The 13,121-nt window shown below is 44.5% G+C and overlaps 1 non-coding gene across 1 annotated transcript; it reads left to right on the forward strand.

Annotated features, from left to right (window-relative positions):
- The first annotated feature begins 277 nt into the window (after window positions 1–277).
- On the forward strand, window positions 278–433 carry LOC121546863. Its single transcript, XR_005996452.1, has one exon. It is a non-coding gene; the product is annotated as a U1 spliceosomal RNA (small nuclear RNA).
- Window positions 434–13,121: the final 12,688 nt, after the last annotated feature.

A 13,121-nucleotide genomic window follows, 5' to 3' on the forward strand; every position in this document is an offset into this window, starting at 1 on the left:
GCTCGCGGCTGTGCTTCCCTTTGTAGTCCGTAATTGTTTGCAAGCCCTGCCACACAGCTCTACCCTTTAGCTCAGTGCGGATGTTGCCTGTAATCCATGGCTTCTGGTTGGGGTGTGTACGTATTGTCATTGTGGGGACGACGCCATCGATGCACTTATTGATGAAGCCAGTGACTGATGTGGTGTACTCCTCAATGCCATTGGAAGAATCCCGGAACATATTCCAGTCTGTGCTAGCAAAGCAGTCCTGTAGCTTAGCATCTGCGTCATCTGACCATTACTTACCTGGCAATGGAGATACCGTGATCAAGAAGGCGGTTCACCCAGGGCGAGGCTCTGCCATTGCACTCCGGCTGTGCTGACCCTTGCGAATTTCCCAAATATCTCGATTGCATAAATTCTGGTAGTGGGGGAGGTTTCTACTGTATCTTACATACGCTCACATATCCACTCTGTCTGTCACCCACAATGACAAACAAACACAGATATACACACATATGCATGCACGCACACACACAGACACTAAACTCACACACACACACACGTAGACACACAGACAATGTAGGATTTACTCTCCTAATGCCTCCAAGCTCTTGGAAACATTTAGCTGACAGGTTTAAGACTGATTGATCACTGCTCTGCAAAGCCTCCTCATTCTGCCTGCAACAGGGTCTCAATGATGCAATCTGGCATCAACACACACACACGCACACTCACCATACACACAACACACAGACACAACCTTGAGGAGGTTTTGTTAGCCATAATCAGTGACAAATGGCTCTTCTTCACCTCAGTCATAAGACACCATACCCTAAGCACACAGGTTGAGGGCGCATTGCACTCTAGTCACTGTGAGGAAGGAGCAGCACTCTAGTCATTTTGAGGAAGGAGCATACACACACACACACAATCACTGTCTCGATGACCTTACCTGTGTCTGGTGTGACCGCAACTGTTACCTCGATTACAGCTGTAGGCTACATATAGACATAGTAGGTTAGCTGTGTCTTAAGCTGTGGCCTGTAGTCTCTTTTGATTGACACAGTGCCACTGTTGCTATATTGAAGTTTTTATTTTTGGCAGTACATGGATGTAGTTAAGCTACAGATGTAGGATCTTAATTTGAAACAGTTTTCTACAGCAAAAAAACGTATCATACAGCAACAGGAAATGTGAATTATTATGTAGATTATAATGAATGGACATTTTTGTAGGGGTTGATACCTTTTTCATAGGGAAAATTAAGTCTGAAATTTCAAAGTGAAAATTACAATCTTCAGTAGCCTTTAAACCTCAAATACACACGTTTTAATAAAGGGGAGTTTTCCTGCAACAGGGTGATCAAATTAAGATTCTACATCTGTACAGCGCGCTACCTCTAGCATTGGATTCTGGTTTGACCGTGTCCTGAACTTTTCCCTCATGGCTACTGTCTATGGGAAACTTTACAACCACTAATTGCACGGTTCACCCACCCCAGTCTCCTTAGTACAGGACCATAGCCTGATGTGAACATGTAATTACATGTGTATGTTTTTGTAGGGTTTGAGTGACTCAAAATGTATTTGTTTTCTCTCTACGCAAAGCTAATAGGACCTCTGTTGTATATTGCCTGTCCGGTCAAGAAACGGAACATCTGAAACACTTTAGAAAACAGTTGATTGAAGATAATGTTGATTAGACTACAGAAACAAAGTCTTGTTTCCTCCAACAGTTTGAGGAAGTAAGTGCCTTAGGTATGTGTAGTCCTCCACAGCAGAGCAGTCTGTGTGAATAGTGTGTGGGAGTGGGTTGGGTTGTGGGTTGGGTTGGGTGGGGTGGGGGTTTTGGGAGTGGGGTGGGTTGGGTTGGGTGGGGTCAGTGTGGGTGGGTTGGGTGGGGTCAGTGGGGTGGGTTGGGTGGGTGGAGTGGGTTGGGTGGGTGGAGTGTGAGTGGGTGGGTGGGTTGTTTGGGGAGTTGGTTTTGGGTGTGATGGAGTGACAGGGCGCATTGGCAGAGTGGGCATATTGGCTGGGACTCTGTTCCCTCAACACACAAACACACACACACATACACACTGACCTTGAGTGCCCTGTCTCAGAAAAATACTTAGGAGGATGGGGGACGGGGTGGGGACGGGGGGATTTAGAATTTGTTGCTGCCTGAGTGGAGAGTGCTGAAAGCAGCAGTCTGTGTCAAAAACATGGTGTTCTCTGAAAAGTCAAGACGCCCCCAAACACACACTGAAACCCCCTCTCCACATCTCTGACCACAGAGGACACAGCAGCATAGGCATACAGTGATCCAATAGACACCAGACCCTCATCAAACTAGCTCTCTCTTTTTCTCTCTCTCTCTCTCTCTCTCTCTCTTTCTCTCTCTCTCTCTCTCTCTCTCTCTCTCTCTCTATATATATATATATATATATATATATATATATATATATATATATATATATATACTACCTACTCATTCAAGGGTTTTTCTTTATTTTTACTAGTTTCTACATTGTAGAATAATAGTGAAGACATCAAAACTATGAAATAACACATGGAATCATGTAGTAGCCAAAAAAGTGTTAAACAAATCAAAATATAATTTATATTTGGAGATTCTTCAAATAGCCACCCTTTGCCTTAATGACAGCTTTGCACACTCTTGGCATTCTCTCAACCAGCTTCATGAGGTAGTCACCTGGAATGCATTTCAATTAACAGGTGTGCCTTGTTAAAAGTTAATTTGTGGAATTTCTTTCCTTCTTAATGCGTTTCAGCCATTCAGTTGTGTTGTGACAAGGTAGGGGTAGTATATACAGAAGATAGCCCTATTTGGTAATAGTCCAAGTCCATATTATGGCAAGAACAGCTCAAATAAGCAAAGAGAAATTACAGTCCATCATGACTTTAAGACATGAAGGTCAGTCAATACGAAACATTTCAAGAACTTTTAAAGTTTCTTCAAGAGCAGTTGCAAAAACCATCAAGCGCTATGATGAAACTGGCTCTCATGAGGACCGCCACTGGAAAGGAAGACCCAGAGTTACCTCTGCTGCAGAGGATAAGTTCATTAGAGTTACCAGCCCAAATAAAAGCTTCACAGAGTTCAAGTAACAGACACATCTCAACATCAACTGTTCAGAGGAGACTGTGTGAATCAGGCCTTCAGGGTCAAATTGCTGCAAAGAAACCACTACTAAAGGACACCAATAAGAAGAAGAGACTTGCTTGGGCCAAGAAACACGAGCAATGGACATTAGACCGGTGGAAATTTGTCCTTTGGTCTGGAGTCCAAATTGGAGATCTTTAGTTCAAAACGCAGTGTCTTTGTGAGACGCGGGGTGGATGAACAGATGATCTCCGCATGTGTATTTCCCACCGTAAAGCATGGAGGAGGAGGTGTTATGGTGTGGGGGTACTTTGCTGGTGACACTGTCTGACACTGTCTTATTTAGAATTCAAGGCACACTTAACCAGCATGGCATCCCATCTGGTTTGGGCTTAGTGGGACTATCATTTGTTTTTCAACAGGACAATGACCCAACACACCTCCAGGCTGTGTAAGGGCTATTTGACCAAGAAGGAGAGTGATGGAGTGCTGCATCAGATGACCTGGCCTCCACAATCCTCCGACCTCAACCAAATTGAGATGGTTTGGGATGAGTCGGACCGCAGAATGAAGGAAAAGCAGCCAACAAGTGCACAGCATATGTGGGAACTCCTTCAAGACTGCTGGAAAAACATTCCAGGTGAAGCTGGTTGAGAGAATGCCAAGCGTGTGCAAATCTGTCATCAAGGGAAAGGGTGGCTATTTGAAGAATCTCAAATCTCAAATATATTTTGTTTAACACTTTTTTTGGTTACTACAAGATTCCATACAGTGAGGGAAAAAGGTATTTGATCCCCTGCTGATTTTGTATGTTTGCCCACTGACAAAGACATGATCAGTCTATAATTTTAATGGTAGGTTTATTTGAACAGTGAGAGACAGAATATCAACAAAAAAATCCAGAAAAATGCATGTCAAAAATGTTATAAATTGATTTGCATTTTAATGAGGGAAATAAGTATTTGACCCCTCTGCAAAACATGACTTAGTACTTGGTGGCAAAACCCTTGTTGGCAATCACAGAGGTCAGACGTTTCTTGTAGTTGGCCACCAGGTTTGCACACATCTCAGGAGGGATTTTGTCCCACTCCTCTTTGCAGATCTTCTCCAAGTCATTAAGGTTTCGAGGCTGACGTTTGGCAACTCGAACCTTCAGCTCCCTCCACAGATTTTCTATGGGATTAAGGTCTGGAGACTGGCTAGGCCACTCCAGGACCTTAATGTGTTTCTTCTTGAGCCACTCCTTTGTTGCCTTGGCCGTGTGTTTTGGGTCATTGCCATGCTGGAATACCCATCCACGACCCATTTTCAATGCCCTGGCTGAGGGAAGGAGGTTCTCACCCAAGATTTGACGGTACATGGCCATCGTCCCTTTGATGCGGTGAAGTTGTCCTGTCCCCTTAGCAGAAAAACACCCCCAAAGCATAATGTTTCCACCTCCATGTTTGACGGTGGGGATGGTGTTCTTGGGGTCATAGGCAGCATTCCTCCTCCTCCAAACACGGTGAGTTGAGTTGATGCCAAAGACCTCGATTTTGGTTTCATCTGACCACAACACTTTCACCCAGTTCTTCTCTGAATCATTCAGATGTTCATTGGCAAACTTCAGACGGGCCTGTATATGTGCTTTCTTGAGCAGGGGGAGCAGGGGGCACTGCAGGATTTCAGTCCTTCACGGCGTAGTGTGTTACCAATTGTTTTCCTGGTGACTATGGTTCCAGCTGCCTTGAGATCATTGATAAGATCCTCCCGTGTAGTTCTGGGCTGATTCCTCACCGTTCTCATGATCATTGCAACTCCACGAGGTGAGATCTTGCATGGAGCCCCAGGCCGAGGGAGATTGACAGTTCTTTTGTGTTTCTTCCATTTGCGAATAATCGCACCAACTGTTGTCACCTTCTCACCAAGCTGCTTGGCGATGGTCTTGTAGCCCATTCCAGCCTTGTGTAGGTCTACAATCTTGACCCTGACATCCTTGGAGAGCTCTTTGGTCTTGGCCATGGTGGAGAGTTTGGAATCTGATTGATTGATTGCTTCTGTGGACAGGTGTCTTTTATACAGGTAACAAGCTGAGATTAGGAGCACTCCCTTTAAGAGTGTGCTCCTAATCTCAGCTCGTTACCTGTATAAAAGACACCTGGGAGCCGGAATCTTTCTGATTGAGACAAATACTAATTTCCCTCATTAAAATGCAAATCAATTTATAACATTTTTGATATGCGTTTTTCTGGATTTTTTTGTTGTTATTCTGTCTCTCACTGTTCAAATAAACCTACCATTAAAATTATAGACTGATCATTTCTTTGTCAGTGGGCAAACGTGCAAAATCAGCAGGGGATCAAATACTTTTTTCCCTCACTGTATGTGTCATTTCATAGTTTTGATGTCATCACTATAATTCTACAATGTAGAAAATAGTAAAAAATAAAGAAAAACCCTTGAATGAGAAGGTGTTATAAAACTTTTGACCGGTAGTGCATTCGGAAAGTATTCAGACCCCTTGACTGTTTCCACATTTTGTTGCGTTACAGCCTTATTCTAAAATGGATTAAAAACATATTTTTCCTCATCAATCTACACACAATACCCCATAATGACAAAGATATCAGGTTTGTAGATATTTTTGCAAATGTATTAAACATAAAAAACAGAAATACCTTATTTCTATAAATATTCAGACCCTTTGCTATGAGACTCAAAACTGAGCACAGGTGCATCCTGCATCCATTGATCATCCTTGAGATGTTTCTACAACTTGATTGGAGTCCACTTGTGGTAAATTCAATTGATTGGACATTATTTGGAAAGGCACACACCTGTCTATATAAGGTCCCCCATTTGACAGTGCATGTCAGAGTAAAAACCAAGCCATGAGGTTGAAGAAATTGTCCGTAGAGCTCCGAGACAGGATTGTGTCGAGGCACAGATCTGGGGAAGGGTACCAACACATTTATGTAGCATTCAAGGTCCCCAAGAACACACTGGCCTCCATCACTCTTAAATGGAAGATCTTTGGAACCACCACGACTCTTCCTAGAGCTGGCCGCCCGGCCAAACTGAGCAATCAGGGGAGAAAGGCCTTGGTTAGAGAGGTGACCAAGAACCCAATGATCACTCTGACAGAGCTCCAGAGGTCCTCTGTGGAGATGGGAAAATCTTCCAGAAGGACAACCATCTCTGCAGCAGTCCACCAATCAGGCCTTTATGGTAGAGTGTCCAGACGGACGCCATTCTACAGTAAAAGGCACGATAGCCGGCTTGGAGTTTTCCAAAAGGCACCTAAAGGCTCTTTTCAGGTCTCTCCAGATATGTTCGATCGGGTTTAAGTCCGGGCTCTGGCTGGGCCACTCAAGGACCAGAGAATCTTGTTTCTCATGGTCTGAGAGTCTTTAAGTGCCTTTTGGCAAACTCCAAGCGTAATGTCATGTGCCTTTTACTGAGGAGTGGCCACTCCACCATAAAGGCCTGATTGGTGGAGTGCTGCAGAGATGGTTGTCCTTCTGGACGGTTCTCCCATCTCCACAGTGGAACTGTAGAGCTCTGTCAGAGTGACTATCGGGTTCTTGATCACCTCCCTGACCAAGTCCATTATCCCCCTATTGCTCAGTTTGGCCATGCAGCCAGCTCTAGGAAGAGTCTGGGTGGTTCCAAAGTTCTTCCATTTAAGAATGATGGAGGCCACTGTGTTGTTGGGGACTTTCAATTCTGCTAGGTCAACTGTGGGACCTTATATAGACAGGTATATGCCTTTCCAAATCATGTCCAATCAATTTAATTTACCACAGGTGGACTCCAATCAAGTTGTAGAAACATCTCAAGGATGATCAATGGAAACAGGATGCACCTAAGCTCAATTTGGAGTCTCATAGCAAAGGGTCTGAATACTTATGTAAATAAGGTATTTTTGCTTTAAATGTTTTATATATATTTCTGTCTCTGTCTCTGTCTCTGTCTCTCTCTCTCTCTCTCTCTCTCTCTCTCTCTCTCTCTCTCTCTCTCTCTCTCTCTCTCTCTCTCTCTCTCTCTCTCTCTCTCTCTCTCTCTCTCTCTCTCTCTCTCTCTCTCTATCTCTCAAACAGACAATCAAACACACAAACACCAGCAGTCACTGATTGCTCCTGGGAACGCACTTGGCCCTTGTCTTTGATAGTTAGTTTCATAAAAGTGTCTAGACTTCAGTGAATATCTATCTTATCATTGCTTTAGCATCTCAGCAGCTGTAAGTGATACAGGATCTGGGCTGTATGTCAAGGGAATGCCACGCTACGTATTAAATTCATCATTGAATTTGTAGGTTATCGATCCACAGAACCCAATGAACAGCAACCACCAGAGTGCTTTACGTCTCTTTCCCCATAACCACAGAAAGCCAGCGTAAAAGGCCACATTGAATGAAGTGGAGACATGATTGCTGTGTGGAAATGAGAGGTGCACATGGGGGATGTGGGTTTTGGTTATCAGTGTGTGTGTGTGTGTGTGTGTGTGTGTGTGTGTGTGTGTGTGTGTGTGTGTGTGTGTGTGTGTGTGTGTGTGTGTGTGTGCATGTGTGCATGTGTGTATGTGTGTGTGTTTGAGCTGCAGCACTATGTCTGACGGTCCAGCCTCCAAACCTTGACTGATGGGGAGGTTCACATACATGCCGACTAGGACTTACTGTGTCTTGACTGGGGCTTTGGGCACAACTCAACAACAACAGACTAGATGGCTGTAAAGAAGAGTTGGAAGTTGCTGCTCACTTCATCTCTATTCTTCTCCCCTGTTTTCTCTTCCTCTGCAGTGAGGCTTTCCTATGCCTAGGAGAGGCTTTATTGTGTCTGATTCTCCTCTCTTTCCCTCTCTCTCACTCTCTTTCCCTGCATACTCTTATAATCACTAATAATGCCTTTTCTAATTGCCAAAAGAGTCTGCTTTCTCTCACAGGCCTTCTCTCTCTATCTTTCTTTCACAGGCCTTCTCTCTCTTTCTCTCACAGGCCTTCTCTCTCTCTTTCTCTCACATGCCTTCTCTCTCTTTCTCTCACAGGCCTTCTCTCTCTTTCTCTTCTCTCACAGGCCTTCTATCTTTCTCTCACAGGCCTTCTATCTTTCTCTCAAAGGCCTTCTCTCTCTTTCTCTTCTCTCACAGACCTTCTATCTTTCTCTCACAGGCCTTCTTTCTCTTCTCTCACAGGCCTTCTATCTTTCTCTCACAGGCCTTCTCTATCTTTCGCTTCTCTCACAGGCCTTCTATCTTTCTCTCACAGGCCTTCTCTCTCTTTCTCTTCTCTCACAGGCCTTCTCTCTCTTTCTCTCACAGGCCTTCTCCATCTCTTTCTCTTCCACCACTGCTCCCTCTACTCTATTTATCTTCTCTCTGTCTCTCTCTTCCTCCCTCTCTTTCTTCTGTCTCCATCTTCTTCTCTTGCTCCCTCCCTCTCTTGTTCTCTTTCTCTCCTTTTCCTTTCCCTTCCTCAAACCCCAAGAAAAATATGAATAATTAATGAAATCTATGAATCTTTGTTTTTAATCATTTGAATGTGATTTACTAAGAAATAATAGTTAAGAGAATTGGTCTCTTGAGAAGAAGAAGGTGGTTTACAAGTGTGTGTGTGTGTGTGTGTGTGTGTGTGTGCACACGCGTGCGTGTGTGTGTGTGTGTAACTCTGGCTCACACACACGGTAGATAGTTTGGAGTGTAGATGTCTGTTGGGGCTCTTCTTCAGTCCACTCTGTGGGAGTAGGGATAATGGGGGAGAATTGATAAAGCCCAATCAAGCGTTCCAGAGCTTGTTTAGACTAATACTAATCCTTCATTAGTGAGGCACTGATTAGCCAAAACAACGTGTATGTATTTGTGTTTTTTTTTCTGTTTGTCTGTCTGTGTGTGTGCGTGTGTTTGTATGTATGTGTGTGTGTGTGTGTGTGTGTGTGCGTGTGCGTGTGTATGTGCGTGTGTGTGTGCCTATGACTGTGTTTAACCTCTATGCCTCACTCAGTACTGTATAATGCTGTACAAGTCAACAGAAGAGAAAATACCAGTATGGTAGATAGAATATTCTAGCAAATCAGGAAAGACTGGAGGATTTCTTAGTTTTAAAATGTTTCTTTTTTTAAATATTAAAACGCTTATAAGCCTTCTGATGGACCTGACGTGGTGTGTTGCTGACATTTTCCCTTTGTTACCCGAAGAAGATTGAGCAGTGAAGTAAAGTGTATCTCTATGGAATGAAAAACAGAGTAAAGCTTCTTAATTTTAAACAAGACCCTAAAAGCCTTCCATATAAAAACCACACACTCCACCACAGTCTAGTTCAGCTCTCTTCTATTGGCTCGCTGTTAGCCTGTCTTTGTGAATACTCATAATGGCAAACAGTGGGCTAAAGTCCCCTGTAGCTCAGTTGGTAGAGCATGGCGCTTGCAACGCCAGGGTTGTGGGTTCGTTTCCCACGGGGGGCCAGTATGAAAATGTATGCACTAACTGTAAGTCGCTCTGGATAAGAGCGTCTGCTAAATGACTAAAATGTAAATGTAAAGAGCCAGTCATGGTTAACAAATATGTTCAAAGTTGGACTTCTGGTCTGGGTCCATTGTTCAAGTGGTGGGTTGAAAGAGTGTGTGTGTTGGCAGACAGCATGATAGGTGCTGCGTCTGATGATAGTTCTGTCTTAGGAGCTGTCTGCAGGATCCCTAGAGTACTACACACACAGTACACGCACAATGGCAGAGAGAACCAACATACAGCATGCAGTTGTGTGGCAGTACTTATGGCCATGCCCAGTCAGTCAGCCTGTCCTTAGCCAGCCTGCTCTAATACTCTGATTATACACTACACACTGCCCACAGTTACTCTGATCCCCAGCCATATCCCTCCCTCTCTCTCATACAATCTATCCATCTCTCACTCCCTCGCCTTCCATTTCTCACTCATTGTATTGTATTGTTGTATGTTTTAATTCTGTAATGTATTGATTGTTGCTGCCTTCTTGGCCAGGTCTCCCTTGAAAAAGAGACGCTGGGTCTCAATGGGCTTGTCCTGGTTAAATAAAGGTTAAATAAACAATTTATAAAAATCTCTGGGGAGGCCAGGCCATTGAACCTGTTTAAACAGCTATCTGAAGAAGCCATCCATTCCTGTGTGAGAGAGAGCCAGTACTGTCAGCCTGAGTCCCAGCTCCAGTCACCATCAAATCCCCCTCCTCCTAAATGAATGGGCAGGCCCACAGTATCACACTGTCCACTAGAGCATAAATCTCTCTCTTCCTCCTTCCTGTCCCTTCTCTAACAGTATCCCTCCATCCAATACAGCATTAATTTTCTTCTGACTCATTTCAACTCACTCTCCTCTCTTCCTTTCCTGATTGTGTCCACTAGAGCATCCATCTCTCTCTTCTTGCCTAATCACTGTCCCTCTATCCACACACTCCAACTATCTAGGCCTACTCCTTTCATTCCTGTTTTCTCATAGTATCCTTCCTTCCACCACAGCCTACATCTTTCTCTGCCTCTCTCTATCTTCTCTCTTCCTTCCCTGATTTTGCTCTTCCTCACTTTCCTTTCAACAGCTGTCAGACTGACTGGTCATAGAGGACATTGCAGCAGATCGAGGCCTTAACAGACTTTCTAACTAAGCCTGTTCTAAAACCCTGTTAACAACAAGAGGAAGAAAGAGAAAGAGTGTGAGAGAGAAAGAGTGAGGGAGAGAGGCAGAGAGCGAGGGATTGAAAGAGAGAGAGAGAGAGAAAGGGAGAGATGTAAGGGTTGGTGTGAGGTGTGGGTAGCGGTTTTTAACCGTGATGTCGTTGAGCGCCCGGTAATCAATGCACGGCCGCTGCCCACCGTCCTTTTTCCCCACGAAGAAGAAGCCCGCGCCCACGGGTGAGGTAGAGGGACGGATGTGACCCTCGACGAGTGCCTCGTCGATATGCTCCCTCATGGCTTGCATCTCCAGCCGGGACAAGGAAAGCAATCAACCTTGTGTGGGCATGGCGCCCGGCAGGAGATCGATAGCGCAGTCGTATGGCCTGTGAGGAGGTAGGCCCTTGGCACGCCTCTTACTAAACACCTTCCCCAGATCCCAATACTCCCGGGGAACGCCTGCCAGTTCTGGGCCGGTGACGGAGTCTGTAGCCGCCATCCTCCCGCTAGGGCGGTAGACAGTTCGGAGAGCGGGACCTGGGGCAAACTACCCGCCCTCCAAGACACCTACAGCACCCGATGTCACAGGAAGGCCAAAAAGATCATCAAGGACATCAACCGCCCGAGCCACTGCCTGTTCACCCCGCTATCCAGAAGGCGAGGTCAATACAGGTGCCTCAAAGCTGGGACAGAGAGACTGAAAAACTGCTTCTATCTCAAGGCCATCAGACTGTTAAATAGCCATCACTAGCACATTAGAGGCTGCTGCTGCCTATTGAAATCACTGCCCACTTTAAGAAATGGAACACTAGTCACTTTAATAATGTTTACATATCTTGCACTACTCCTCTCATATGTACAGTGGGGAAAAAAAGTATTTAGTCAGCCACCAATTGTGCAAGTTCTCCCACTTAAAAAGATGAGAGAGGCCTGTAATTTTCATCACAGGTACACGTCAACTATGACAGACAAAATGAGGAAAAAAAATCCAGAAAATCACATTGTAGGATTTTTTATGAATTTATTTGCAAATTATGGTGGAAAATAAGTATTTGGTCAATAACAAAAGTTTCTCAATACTTTGTTATATACCCTTTGTTGGCAATGACACAGGTCAAACGTTTTCTGTAAGTCTTCACAAGGTTTTCACACACTGTTGCTGGTATTTTGGCCCATTCCTCCATGCAGATCTCCCCTAGAGCAGTGATGTTTTGGGGCTGTCGCTGGGCAACACGGACTTTCAACTCCCTCCAAAGATTTTCTATGGGGTTGAGATCTGGAGACTGGCTAGGCCACTCCAGGACCTTGAAATGCTTCTTATGAAGCCACTCCTTCGTTGCCCGGGCGGTGTGTTTGGGATCATTGTCATGCTGAAAGACCCAGCCATGTTTCATCTTCAATGCCCTTGCTGATGGAAGGAGGTTTTCACTCAAAATCTCACGATACATGGCCCCATTCATTCTTTCCTTTACACGGATCAGTCGTCCTGGTCCCTTTTCAGAAAAACAGCCCCAAAGAATGATGTTTCCACACCCATGTTTCACAGTAGGTATGGTGTTCTTTGGATGCAACTGAGCATTCTTTGTCCTCCAAACACGACGAGTTGAGTTTTTACCAAAAAAGTTATATTTTGGTTTCATCTAACCATATGACATTCTCCCAATCCTCTTCTGGATCATCCAAATGCACTCTAGCAAACTTCAGATGGGCCTGGACATGTACTGGCTTAAGCAGGGGGACACGTCTGCCACTGCAGGATTTGAGTCCCTGGCGGCGTAGTGTGTTACTGATGGTAGGCTTTGTTACTTTGGTCCCAGCTCTCTGCAGGTCATTCACTAGGTCCCCCCGTGTGGTTCTGGGATTTTTGCTCACTGTTCTTATGATCATTTTGACCCCACGGGGTGAGATCTTGCGTGGAGCCCCAGATCGAGGGAGATTATCAGTGGTCTTGTATGTCTTCCATTTCCTAATAATTGCTCCCACAGTTGATTTCTTCAAACCAAGCTGCTTACCTATTGAAGATTCAGTCTTCCCAGCCTGGTGCAGGTCTACAATTTTGTTTCTGGTGTCCTTTGACAGCTCTTTGGTCTTGGCCATAGTGGAGTTTGGAGTGTGACTGTTTGAGGTTGTGGACAGGTGTCTTTTATACTGATAACACATTCAAACAGGTGCCATTAATACAGGTAACGAGTGGAGGACAGAGGAGCCTCTTAAAGAAGAAGTTACAGGTCTGTGAGAGCCAGAAATCTTGCTTGTTTGTAGGTGACCAAATACTTATTTTCCACCATCATTCGCAAATAAATTCATAAAAAAATCCTACAATGTGATTTTCTGGATTTCTTTTCTAATTTTGTCTTTCATAGTTGTCGTGTACCTATGATGAAAATTACAGTCCTCTCTCATCTTTTTAAGTGGGAGAAC

The sequence above is a fragment of the Coregonus clupeaformis genome, chromosome 30, assembly GCF_020615455.1.
Source record: "Coregonus clupeaformis isolate EN_2021a chromosome 30, ASM2061545v1, whole genome shotgun sequence".
Lineage (NCBI taxonomy): Eukaryota > Metazoa > Chordata > Actinopteri > Salmoniformes > Salmonidae > Coregonus > Coregonus clupeaformis.